General features: G+C 45.0%; 1 protein-coding gene across 4 annotated transcripts in view; it reads left to right on the forward strand.

Moving 5' to 3' along the window:
• LOC127004057 (dual oxidase maturation factor 1-like) overlaps window positions 1-12,300 on the forward strand; it is a 63,623-nt gene that overhangs the window by 19,446 nt on the left and 31,877 nt on the right. Inside the window, exon 1 of one of the 4 annotated variants that reach the window (XM_050871342.1) lies at window positions 11,100-11,381. The exons of the other annotated variants lie outside the window; for them this stretch is intronic. The gene's annotated coding sequence lies outside the window, so the exon portion shown is untranslated. Of the gene's footprint in view, window positions 1-11,099; window positions 11,382-12,300 lie in introns of those variants that run through there. 4 annotated transcript variants of the gene reach the window in all.

Here is a 12,300-nt window from a genome sequence, read left to right on the forward strand (position 1 = left end):
TATTACGTCACTCGCACATAACACGTTGGGAAGGCCCCCGTGAGTCTGTGCCTTGTCGTCCTCTGTTAAACATCCCTGAAAAGAAACACATCTTTTTTAACAGTGGTACTTGACTCTTGCATCACAGAACGGCTCTAGTAAGTCACCATTGCACATAACGCGTTGGGAAGTTACTGTACGAGTCTGTGCTTTGCTGTCCTGTTTCAGTATGTGGGTAGACAGGAACCCTCGTAAGATATATACACTGACGTGGCTAAATTTGGAGTTCCTATCATTTGGCAAGTCTTCCTGTCCTCTGTAATACTTGTCGGAGCAGCGGGTTGTCTCATTCCTTTTCTATTACAACAAAGGAAGCAGCTCATGGGCAAAAGCAAACAATAAAAGAGCCAGCTAAGTATTGTTCCTATAAAAGTTAACAGATTTGAGTGGCCAGAAGAGAGGTCAATTTCGGAAGCTCTCGAACTATCCCACTCTGTAAAACAAAGAAAACTACCTCGCGGGTGCGGTAGGCAAAAACAAACAAAAAAGAGCCTACTTAATACTGCTCCTATGAAAGTAAACAGAATTATGTAGCCAGAAGAGAGGCCAACTGCAGAAACTTTCGAACTATCTCACTTCCATCAAACAAAGAAAACTTCCTCGTGAGTGGGGTGGGAAAGGCTGGCAGGAGGCGGCACGCAGCGGTAGGGTGTCTGGACGTCCTGGGAATGCCGATTAGGTCTGTTTCGTCGCCTCTTGATTGCACATGAAGCGTAACTCAATCAGACCGGTACAGCCTGAGGGAGCGGAGCAAGTGAAGGTAATGACTCGCATGGGGATGATGTTTTATTCCCCTACCGTAATAGCAGTCGGTGACGGGGAGATGCTGTGTACCGGAGGAGGGGAGGGGGGTGATGGTAGGCAGCCCGACACTGGATCGCCGACTCTTGATCTCCTCTCCTTCTTCCTCGTTTTGTCCCCCGACCGTAATAGCAGACGGTGACGGGAAAGGGCTAGATACCGAAGGAGGTGATGAAAGATGGCCTCTCCCCTTCTCTTATTCTCTTCTTTCTCTTCATTCTCGTCCTCCTTCTCGCCGTCTTCGTCCTCCTTCTCGTGTTCATCTTGCTCAGTATGAAGTAATAACGGCGAAAATGCAGCCACTTTATCTATCATCTCCCCAATCTCGACTTATTATGGGAATGTTATAAGTCGTGATCTGTATATAGACACTAAGCATTACTCTGTTTGCGTAAAATTTCCCATAGCAAAAGTCACGTATACGATTAGGAGAGTAAAGTAGCAAGAAGGTTAGTTGAGGGAAGAAGAATGGGAGGCAACACCACGCCGTCACCTTCGCCTTCGTGTTGGCTAGGAAGAAGACTATGACCGTAGCATCTGGTCGTCTCAGCCTCACTTCTCCCCGCCTTGTGTGTGTCGAGCGATGACCTTTGCTGCATGGAGATTGAGGGCGCCAGCGGGGCGAGGGAAGGAAGGCCCACGGAAAACCCTAGCCCACCGGCAGGAGCGGCTCGGTGGTGTCGACGGACGTACCCTGAACCTGCTTTCGTTACCAGCTCAACAGGTTAAAAGAGATATATCGTCGCCCTAATAAAATAATCGCCAAAGTCATTTTTCAGCAATTTCCAGGTTTTTGTCTACATCAATTTTTCAGCTTGTGACGCCCATTTTTGTATAGTTGCCTTCGTCATTCAGGGTTTGAGTGTTCTAGAATTGCCCTTTTCATTTCTGCCTAAAGCTTAAGCCAAATGAGATAATGACGGTTCTTTTCTGATTTCCTGAGAAGTAGAAAATAATGACTTAGGCGGTTTGTTTACGAAGGTGACGATATGTAGAAAAATAAATAACCGAAAAGCTGCGTCGTAAACCTGTTGAAGCAAGGCCCGTCACCACGCACCATAGCCCTGCATGGGTGTGTCGCGCAGTTGCCTACTTTACCTTTACCTCATCTTCGGTACTGACTTAGACAATGAAGAATAACAGGATGGCCTCCCCCTCACAAGCAACCTTGCCGCTGTGGAGTAATCGGTATGTTCACCAAAGAGTACGCATCGTTCCATTTAGTACTCACCAGGAAAAAATAATACTCTGGAAAATCGATCAGTGGTAAACAAAATTGGCTGATTCTCAAATAACGATTGGTAAGCTTTTTTAAAGACTGGATAGTTCATTTTTATACATCATTTCAATTTGCAGAGTGCTTTTGTTTCCTTTTACCGTGATATGCGTACAAAATGGAAGGACGGTGCGACAGATAGACGTCTCTTTTAGCCCCTCATCTATACTTTCTTATCTAGGAGCAGTGGTTAGCGGACTGTTATTTATCATTTGTGTGTGCCCTTGTGCTGCTTTCTTTAATGTGCTGAAAAAAAAAAAAAAGAATGCTGACCTTACCTATCCCAGCCATGAACCGAAGAAGAATTAACAGGTTTCAGGTGCTTCCGTCCGGCCAAACACACACGGCGGAACAAAGACAATTTCCTCCGTCAGGGTCTGGCGGAGTAATGGCCACTCGAACCGCGAAGGGGAACCCCCAAACGGCGTAAAGGGATGCGGTAATGATCGTCCATCCATCAGGTGTGGGGGGGTTGGGGGGGGGGGGGGTGAGGGGGGGGTATGTATGTATGTAAGAAATGAATAAGGGGGAGAAGGGAGGAGTCAACAACAAAAAAGTGGAAATTAAATTAAATAAACACACGAAAAAGAAATAAACTGTTGCAATAAGCACAAGAAAATTATATAGAAATACTAATTCAATGACTTCGACTGTGTGTGTGTGTGTGTGTGTGTGTGTGTGTGTGTGTGTGTGTGTGTGTGTGTGTGTGTGTGTGTGTGTGTGTGTGTGTGTGCGCGCGCCCGCGCGCGCGTGTGCATGTATTACTTTGTGATTCATTTTTGCGTGTTTTAGTGTCTTCGTAACTTATATTTTAGAATCGAACAAGACTATATATTTTTTTTAATCATTACTATGGTACTCACTTTCATCAGTTACAATATTCAAGCTATCAAACTGAACCATATAATTGGTATAGAGTGTGTATTTTGCTTCTCTTACACGGTAATATCTGCGGCTAATGTACTATCTGCCAGTCTAACTCTGCATGTCACGGGGAGGAAGACCTGTTGGACCGGTGTTGTGAGGAGGAGGGAGTCGAGATGTGAATCAACGTTTATTAATATGACTCCTTGATGTACGTTACTGAGCTAGTTTTTTATCCTTCTTGAAAGAGTAGTGGGTATGAGCATGTTTGACTGGAGGTAAGGGAGCAGAGGAAGTATTGAGAGATGGGATAGGGCTCAACGTTTGATTGGTGAAACAAATATACAAGTTTTGGAGTAGAAAAGAAAAACAGCGAACGGAATAGGGCTCAACGTTAAATGGAAGGTGAAACATATAACATACGAGCTTTGGTGTAGAAAAGAAAAACAGCGAACGGGAAAGGACTCAGTGCTTAATGAGAAGAGAAACATATACCATACAAGCTTTGAAGAATAAAAAAGAAACGTCGAACCAAGACAACAAAAGAAAATACAAGAGAGAAACAAACCACAGAGGGAAAGAAGGCAGCTACAAGACTATCTCCCATACCCTCAACACCTATACTGAACTAAAAATATCACACCTGCCAGTTGATGATAAAAAATATATATATAACTGGGAAGGCGTACTGCAGTTGATGAAGAATCCTTACTCATTAGCTCACGATTCAGTCACCTTCGTCCACGCCGCTGCTTGAGGTTATGGTAATACAAGTTTCCTCACCCTCCTCTACTCCTCACTCAGATGATTTTTCCTTCTTCGGTAACTCCTGATTCCAGCCCCAATCCAGGATCTTCAAGTAACCCCAACTCCAGGAAACTTCCTCATTCTCGGCCTCAGTATCGTCGTATTATCAGTTTTCCTCTTTCATGACCCTGTTGCGGTGGAATTTCCTGTAAACTTGTTGAGAGCCCCCAGCCAACCACCCAGCCTCAGCCAGTCAGCCTCTCCACGCCTCCCGGCTATCTTTATCTGTTTTTTTACCTTTCTCTTTCTTTCTTTTTCTCTTTCTCTCTCCCTCTCCTCCCGTGACTTGTCGGGGGGAAACAAACACACACACAATAAAACATATATTTGGTTATTCGTATCGCCACTTATATCTTCGTGACTTCCTACTTTGTCTCCACTCTAATACTAAGACATTTATATCGAGGACTGGTAATTGTTCTAGTTCTGTGCCTCTCGGCGTGGGTGGAAGGCGGCCGCGGGTGGAAAAAAGCCTTACAGAAATCAACCAGCAATAAATTCACAACACGCTACCTGCCGCTGGCTTGTCTTTGGCTGCCCTGCGGGAGGGAAAATCCAGAAGAAATCAAATTAGCTCGAACCGGAAAATAACGAGAAAAAAAGAAAAAAAGAAAAATAGTAACGAAGAAATAAATATAGATGATCCGTTGCCTCGATGTCTTCCTGTCTATATTTTGGGGAACAACATGCGGTGGTGGTTGCTGATGTTTTTTTTTCATAGTTTTGTTTTGCTCTCAGGCTCACTCATACCGTAAAAAGCAAAAATAAAAACTCAGCATCTTCATCCGCCTATCTTTTTCATCCGCTTATCTTTTTATCATTATTAACGAGAGCTGCGAGGTCCTCTTCGTCGTGTAATATCCAAATCATCTTGTTTACGGTAGTTCACCTTTTCCGTGTACTTGGGAGACTGCGCGGACCTTCTGAAGCGCCCTTTTGAATCAAGGAAAAGTTACCACGTTCCAAATGCCACTTGGCGCCCGTGTGTTTAGTAAAATTATCCGAAGCAGCACCGTCATGGGCAAGGCGGAGCAGCCCTGGCCAACCCCTCCGCCCCAGCCTCCACCCCCCCACCCCCCCCACCCGGACCATCACACAACTGCCCTTCAGAATGTTTTCCTGCCGGATAACCTATCTCCTGCAGGGAAGACTTAAGGAAAATGTTGCAATCAAGTTTCCGTGTTTACTTTGATGACTAGATAGCGTTGCTGTTTGATTAATTTTGTATGATGTATTCGTTGAATTCATTGAGTCATCGTTTTTTGACACTAGAATTTTATGTTACAAGCTTTGCGCATCATGACTTGCAGAAAATATTGTACTACCACTACTAACACTTATATTAATACTTACATGTCGTCTGACAAGTAAGGTTATAACTGGATCAGTCTTAACAGGATATTCTTACTACTCAGAGTCTTAGCGATTATTTAGACCCGATATGATTTTGTGTTCTCAGTCTCGTGCATCGTAAATATGCTGTGACATTAACTTTTTGCCCCCACGAACTTACCGACGCTTCATGATTCTTCATTATTCAGTTTATACATTTATTTTCCGGCGCACCAGAACGCTAACCTTTTCAGAACACGAGCCTAGATGTTGCCTCTCGACACACACACACAAAAAAATAATAACTCGTGGTAACCCAAGGCCTCGATGTGTCTTCTGATTGATCGACTGTCAGAGCCGTGTCAAGAAACATCACCTTGAGAATGAGTGGCAGCAGGAGAAAGCCGACAGACAGAAAGACAGACCACCGCTAATTGTCTTTAAGAGAGGGGAGACGAGGGTTGAAGGGGGAGGAAGGGTCCTTAGAGGGGCAGATGGTGCACAGACGAAGCAAATCAGGGGAGGTTGGAATTTATGTGTGTAAAGCGAGAGACTGAAATTGAAGAGGTTAGAAGAGATGCTGATGGTCCACGAGCGAAAATAGAAAGGTGGAAGAGACGAAATACGGTGAAATAGGAAACGCAAGGAAGGGTAAAAACAAACAAGAAGTGAGAGATATGGTTACGTGTGTTTAGGAGAATGGCGTCGAAGGCTGAGGGTGGCAGAGGGGTAAAGGGTGTATAATGGAGAAATAGGAAACTGAAAATGAGGCGTGTAAGGCAAGAAAAGACAGCGAAATAAGTAGTGCAAGGAGGAGGAGGTAGTGGTAAACTGAGGAAAAGAAGGGCGAAATAAAACATTGAAAAGATAATTGAATGAACATATTGCACTTGAATAGATAGATGAAAAGAATGAAGTCAAGAGGGAAGAAGCACGATACGGAAAAAGAGGAAAGTTTATAGGATCGAAGAGAAAAAAAGAAAGGGGAGACACAGGTGATGAAAGTCAGTAGGAGGGAAAAATATATAAAAATGCTAATTACGTTTTAAGAAGAAACCGGTCGTTACGAGACGGAAGGGAAGAATGTGAAAGGGACGAAATGAAAAGTAGGAAGAAAATACTCCCCGGGAAAAATGACGTAGGAGAAAAGTACCCAAAGAAAAAGGTTAAGAGTAAGAAGTGAAAGTTTGTAGGAGGGGAAAAAATCATTGCCAGACGGAAGACGGAGAAGAGGAAGAAAGGACAAAATCAAAGAGCAGGAAGAAAATACACGAAGGAAAGGAAGACAATAGAAAATTACCCGAGAGAGAGAGAGAGAGGGGGGGGGAGGGGAGTCACAGGAAGAAGTCAGGCACGTTTATAGGAAAAATTTAAGAAGAAAAAAAAGAAAAAAAAGACATGCACGTTTATAGGAAGAAATTAAGAAAAAAAATCATACACGTTTATAGGAAGCAAATTAAGAAAAAAAATCATACACGTTTATAGGAAGAAATTAAGAAAAAAAATAATCTTCAAGAAGGAAAAAGGGACGCAAATGTAAAATAGGAAGAAAACACAGCCAGGAAAGGGCACGGAGGAAGAAAGTACCAAAGAGAGAGGTCAGGCCTTGGTCAAGAAACCTACACTTTCATGAATCCTGACGTCACCGCTGGCCTAGAATCGTGCAGGTGGTCATGGTTGGGTTGTGAGGAGGAGTTGGTGGCAGGAGGTAGGGAGTAGCGGTCAGAGGAAGAGAAGAAGGCGCAGAGGTGGAGGAGTACGGGAAAGTGTCAAGTGATTGGGGCTAGAGGGCAAGGATTAAATGGTAAAGGGCTTGGAGAAGAAAGTAAGAGAGAGAGAGAGAGAGAGAGAGAGAGAGAGAACAAAATGGAATGAGTAAGGAATAGAAAGCAAAGGTAGACACAGACACAGGCTAGAGGATAAAGGGTCAGGATAAAAGATAGGGGTTGGAATAGGGAGTAGAGTGTTAAGGAGTAGGAATAGATAATGGTATAAGTAGGATAAGTAAACGACTTGAGTAGGGAACAGAAAGTAGGAGATAAAGAGCAATAAGGATAGAAAATAGAGGGTAGAATGTAGAGAATAAGGGATTATGATAAAAGACAACGGGACGGTATAGATAGTAGAGGATAGGAGTAGAAATAAGAAGCAGTGGATAGGAGGATAGAAGGTTAAGGATAAGGGATTAGGGCAAAAGATAAACGGTGTGGATAGGGAATAAAGAAAGGAATAGAGTGTTTGGGAATAGGGATAAAGAGTAGTTAGTTGTGTGGTAAGAAATATATTGGTAGGGAATGGAGTGAAGAATAGGGAGTGAAGGAGAGCGAAGAGAAGGAAGGGTAGGAGGTAATGAATGATGAGTGGTAAAAACAGTAGTGGGTTATGAGTAGAGTGTGTAAGGAGTATGGAATAAGGGGATAGTAAAGAGAAGGAAAGGAAGGGGAAAAGGGATAGAGAGTGAAGGGTAGAGGAAACGGAGGTAGGGGAGTTGGTGGAGAGATAAGTGGAAGGAAGACGAGGTGGATGGAGAAAGGTAGTGAAGGCATTCCTGAAGAGCGACGTCACCACTTTTTTTTTTTTTTTTTTTTTTTTTGCAGAACAGGAAAGTGATTGGGAGCATAACTATCGTCTCTCTCTCTCTCTCTCTCTCTCTCTCTCTCTCTCTCTCTCTCTCTCTCTCTCTCTCTCTCTCTCTCTCTCTCTCTCTCTCTCTCTCTCTCTCTCTCTCTCTCTCTCTCTCTCTCTCTCTCTCTCTCTCTCTCTCTCTCTCTCTCTCTCTCTCTCTCTCTCTCTCTCTCTCTCTCTCTCTCTCTCTCTCTCTCTCTCTCTCTCTCTCTCTCTCTCTCTCGGTTACACTCATTTGGCTCCTTTTTAAGTTTGAGAGAGTATGAAAAAAAAAGGCGAAAAACAGAGAAATATTAACTTTAGTGTGAGGTCAAGTAAAGTAAACCGATTAAAAAGTAGACAAAAAAAATAGTAGAATTAGGTGTGGAGAAACTTTTGACACCTGAGAATGAGTGTGAAATGTATTAAAGAAAGGAACAGGTCGGCATAAGGAGAAAGGGGAGGAGGAAGAGGAGGAGGAGGAGGGGGAGGGAGAGTAAGAGGGGGGGCATAAGATAAAAAGAAATTGGAAGTCGAAGAAGGGAGAAAGAAAGAAAGAAAAAGAGAAATTAAGAAAGGGGGTCAAAAGGAAAAAAAAGAAAAACAGCGAGACAGAACAGAAACATCGATGCGGTAGTATAAAGTAATCCTCAAGGAGATTTCGATGCGGCAGTATAAAGTAATCTTCTCGCTGCCTGTATAGCCAAAGTAGGTGTAGGATAAAAGAGAGCAGAGGTTGTAGGATGGATGGAGAGTTTGAAGGAAGAAACAAGAATCAGATGATGTATGAAGAAAACAAGACTGAGAGAATAACCTGAGGAGACAGAGAAGGAAGCTGGAGAGATGACGTCCTAGGGGAGGTGGATGGGAGGGCGAAAAAACTGGCAGGGCGAGGTGCTTGTATGGTCGCTGCGGGTATCTGGACTAACCCACCCAGCGACAGGGAACGTCCCAGGATGCCCCGATTAACTTTAAAATTTCCTATTTATTTTTTCGGAAAGAAGAAAAGCAAAAAAAGTTCTTCCTGCAAAACTGGTTTTCATTATATTCCCAAGATCTTTTTTCCCAGTGTCTCGTTCTTATGACGTTGAAGAGCTGGAGGAGGAGGAGGAGGAGGAGGACGAGGAGGAGGAGGAGGAGGAGGAGGAAGAGGAGGAGGAAGAGGAGGAGGAGGCTGGGAAGGAGGAAGAGACACAGAATGAATAGAAACGGAGAAGCAAAAGCAGATGAAATTGGAAAATAAGCAGAAGCAGGAGATTAGGGCAATAAAGAGGAGGAGGAAGTGGATGAGTTAGAGCAGAATGGGGAGGATGAAGAGGAGGAGCAAAACCAGGAAGAGAAGGACGAACAGCTGCAAGAGAGAGAGAGAGAGAGAGAGAGAGAGAGAGAGAGAGAGAGAGAGAGAGAGAAAAGGGGGTGAAAGAGGAAGAGAAGTCGGCGTGAGCGTGGGTTGGTGTTTCTGGCGGGCCGACCTGGGGGATCCCCGGGTCTGGCTCCCCTAAACGTGAACCTCTTCGGCCATTCTTACCATTAGTCTCCGTCACGGGAAGAACCTCCGAGGCGGCCTCCTCCTGTTAAACCTGACGCTCCTTGGCTCGGCTCAGTAATAAACTATTCACTCACGTCGTTTCCTTTATTTGATTTTATATTTTTACTTAAATTTATTGTTTTCTCTTTTTATTCATGCCTCAAAATTACTCTTTTGTTTACGTCATTTTATTTGTCTCTTGTTATTTTGCATTTGGAAAGGTCTCAAAATTACTCTTTGCGTTTTGTTTATCTGTTTTTATATATAATTTGAAAATGCCTCAGTCTTACTTTCTTGCTTAAGTCGTTTTATTTACCTTTGTTTACTTGGAAGTTTGAAATATTTTAAGACTACCTTCTTTCTTAGATCCTTTTCTTCTCCGACTCCACTCAATACAGCGTTTTCTAACACCTTCTATTATTAAATTCCTATATGTCTCTTGATGACTTTGTTATTTAGGTTCTTTTTTTCTCATGGACATGATGTCAATGTGGTTTTGGTCTGGTTGTGGTGTAATACTTTCGAGACATTATTTTTCTTACCTACTATTCATTATTTCATCATCCCTCAATAATAGCTTTCCTCTCCCACTTTATTTATTTTTTTCTTGTCTCTCTCCTCATTATCTTGGCCTCGACCGTACCTACCTAAGCCTCTTGTCCATACCAGCCAGTACCTTATCCATTATTTCCTCCCCCCCCCTCTTTCCCTCCTTTCCCTCCCTCCCCCCCCCCACCCTCTTCCCTTCCTTCCTCCAGTTTTTCATATCCCTTTAGTTCCCCCTCCATCCAAGGCCTTCTTAATAGGTCCTCTCCATCCCTCCCTCTCCCCCTTCCTTACTCCCTCTTTCCTCCCTCCCTTCACTTATCTCCATCCCTCCCTCTCCACCTTCCTTACTCCCTATTTTCCTTCCTCTCCTCCCTTCACTCATCTCCTGTCGGTGCTCCTTCCACCTTCCCCGCCACACAATAACCATTTTCTCGGGGCTCACCTCTGGGAGCCCGTCATCCCTCACCTTCCTACCTGCGTGAAGAAAGTGGAGGGGATCATCCCACGGAAGTTTTCCTCTTTACTCGCTGACCCACTGAGAGGAGAGAGGGCGGCCAGCTGCCCCTGCCTCCCTTTGAGTAGGAAACACGTCGTTTTTTTATAGCGTTCAAGCTCTACATTTAATTAATACGATAAATTCAGTTTCCTCGATGAGAAGGAATGGAAATTAGAAAAGCAATGAACCACAACTAAGCATTAATTTAGCACACTAAAACCCTCCTTCCCCACCCGCCCAGACTTTAAGTAAACCTTTCCCTGAGTGGGAATGACAGCACCGCGACGGCCGAAGTCTTCCTGCGAGGCGCAACGAACAGGAAAACACCCAAGTTGCTCGACAGCCTCCCCACTGGTGAAAAAAAATGACTCTGGCAGCCGCGTGGTGGCGGTGAGACTCGCTGGTCACTGGACTCTTATTGGTCGGCTGATGTTGCCCAGAGGAAAGACACTACAGTAATGGAATAAATATTACGAAGTCGTGTCCTACGGTTTTATATCTGAGGTGTTAATCAAATGCAGTGCTTCCATCTGAGCGAGAGAACAGAATGATTGGATCTGACCATAATCCTGGCTACGTACCCCCCTCTCCCGCCAAGCCCCCACCCGCGGCTATATGTACGTCACGGTTACGTCACTACCCTGAGTGGCCACGTCACAATTTGTGGGCGGCGCGAGGCAGCCTCACGCCTCACGCGCGGCACTGGGGAATCCCATTACAAGCTTGCGCGGTTGACCTCGGCAACTGGGACCCGAGCAGGACAGTGTTGTGCCTCGCGCCCTGCCATCAACATCACCACCCCGCGCCTCGCACGCAGCCTCCACTCACCACGCCGCGCGGCACACACACCCTCCCTTTTATGGTGCTCCCAGTTCCTACCTCCTGGGCACGGAATATTTACTTCATCTAGTCCTTACTTAGTGCTACCGGGACTGAAGTGGTTTATCTCAGAGACGCGTGTTGTCCTGGGCCATACGTGCCGCATTTCTTGAAAGTCAACAGTGAAAGCAGGTTCCGCCGGAGGAGCGTCGTCACTGTCGCTGAAGGCTGTCACGACAGGACTGGGAAGAGCATAACCCGTGAAGGTAAGACCGTGTCCCGCCCTTCTTTTATCAGTTGTCTTTCGCCCGGCAAGGAGTTAGGATGTTGCGCCCACTCTCAAGAGAAGTCACACAACACTTTGAGCGTGGTACGTTTCTTTGTTAAAGTGATCTTTCTTGCCAATCTTGCTCGACGTATAAAGTGGCTCGTTCGGTTAGTGGCCAGTCACCTCACTCACGAATTAGCACGCGCCGTTCACTCGTCATTTAGTGAACTTTTTGTCTTTTCGATGGTTCAAAATAGTGTTTGCAAGTCGAGACAAGCACGTTATCCTGTTATCAGTGTTCTCTTTTTGCATACGTTCAACTTGTTTTTTGTTGGTATTGAGTCTTATGGCTGAGGCAGGGCGTGTGTTGCCCCGACACGCATCATGTCCTCCTCACCTCCTGAAGTCCCTCAAGTTGTCAGTGTTTGCCCAGCGTCCCAATACCGCCGTTCTTCGGGCAGTCTCATCTCCTACAGGAACCTCGTGACTAAAATCAAGCAAACCCACGTTGTTATGACTGCCACCGCAGCAGACATTGCTTTCCATGTTATCAATTCTCGTTTATGAGTTTGTTCCAAATTAATCTCATCAATGGAGATTTGATATTTAACCTTAGAGGCGCTTTGAGCGTGACAAGGTGCCGGACTTCATGAGTGTTTCCTGGACGCATATTATTAATCAGTTGGGGGAAAGTTATCACGATGGGCCCTCCCGTGCTGCTTCCTTCCCCCTAACCACCAGCACCAGGGAGAGGAAGGAGGGCGTGTCCAGTGCATCATGTTCTCCCCTCGCCGCTCCTCCTCCAGCGCCGCCCCGCCCCGCCCCGAGCAGGGCCGCCGCTGACGTGTTCTCGGCATCATGACGTGTCAAAGGAATTGTTTCTGCAAAAACAATTGTGTTTTTACTGATATATTTTT

The sequence above is a fragment of the Eriocheir sinensis genome, chromosome 27 (genome assembly GCF_024679095.1).
Source record: "Eriocheir sinensis breed Jianghai 21 chromosome 27, ASM2467909v1, whole genome shotgun sequence".
Lineage (NCBI taxonomy): Eukaryota > Metazoa > Arthropoda > Malacostraca > Decapoda > Varunidae > Eriocheir > Eriocheir sinensis.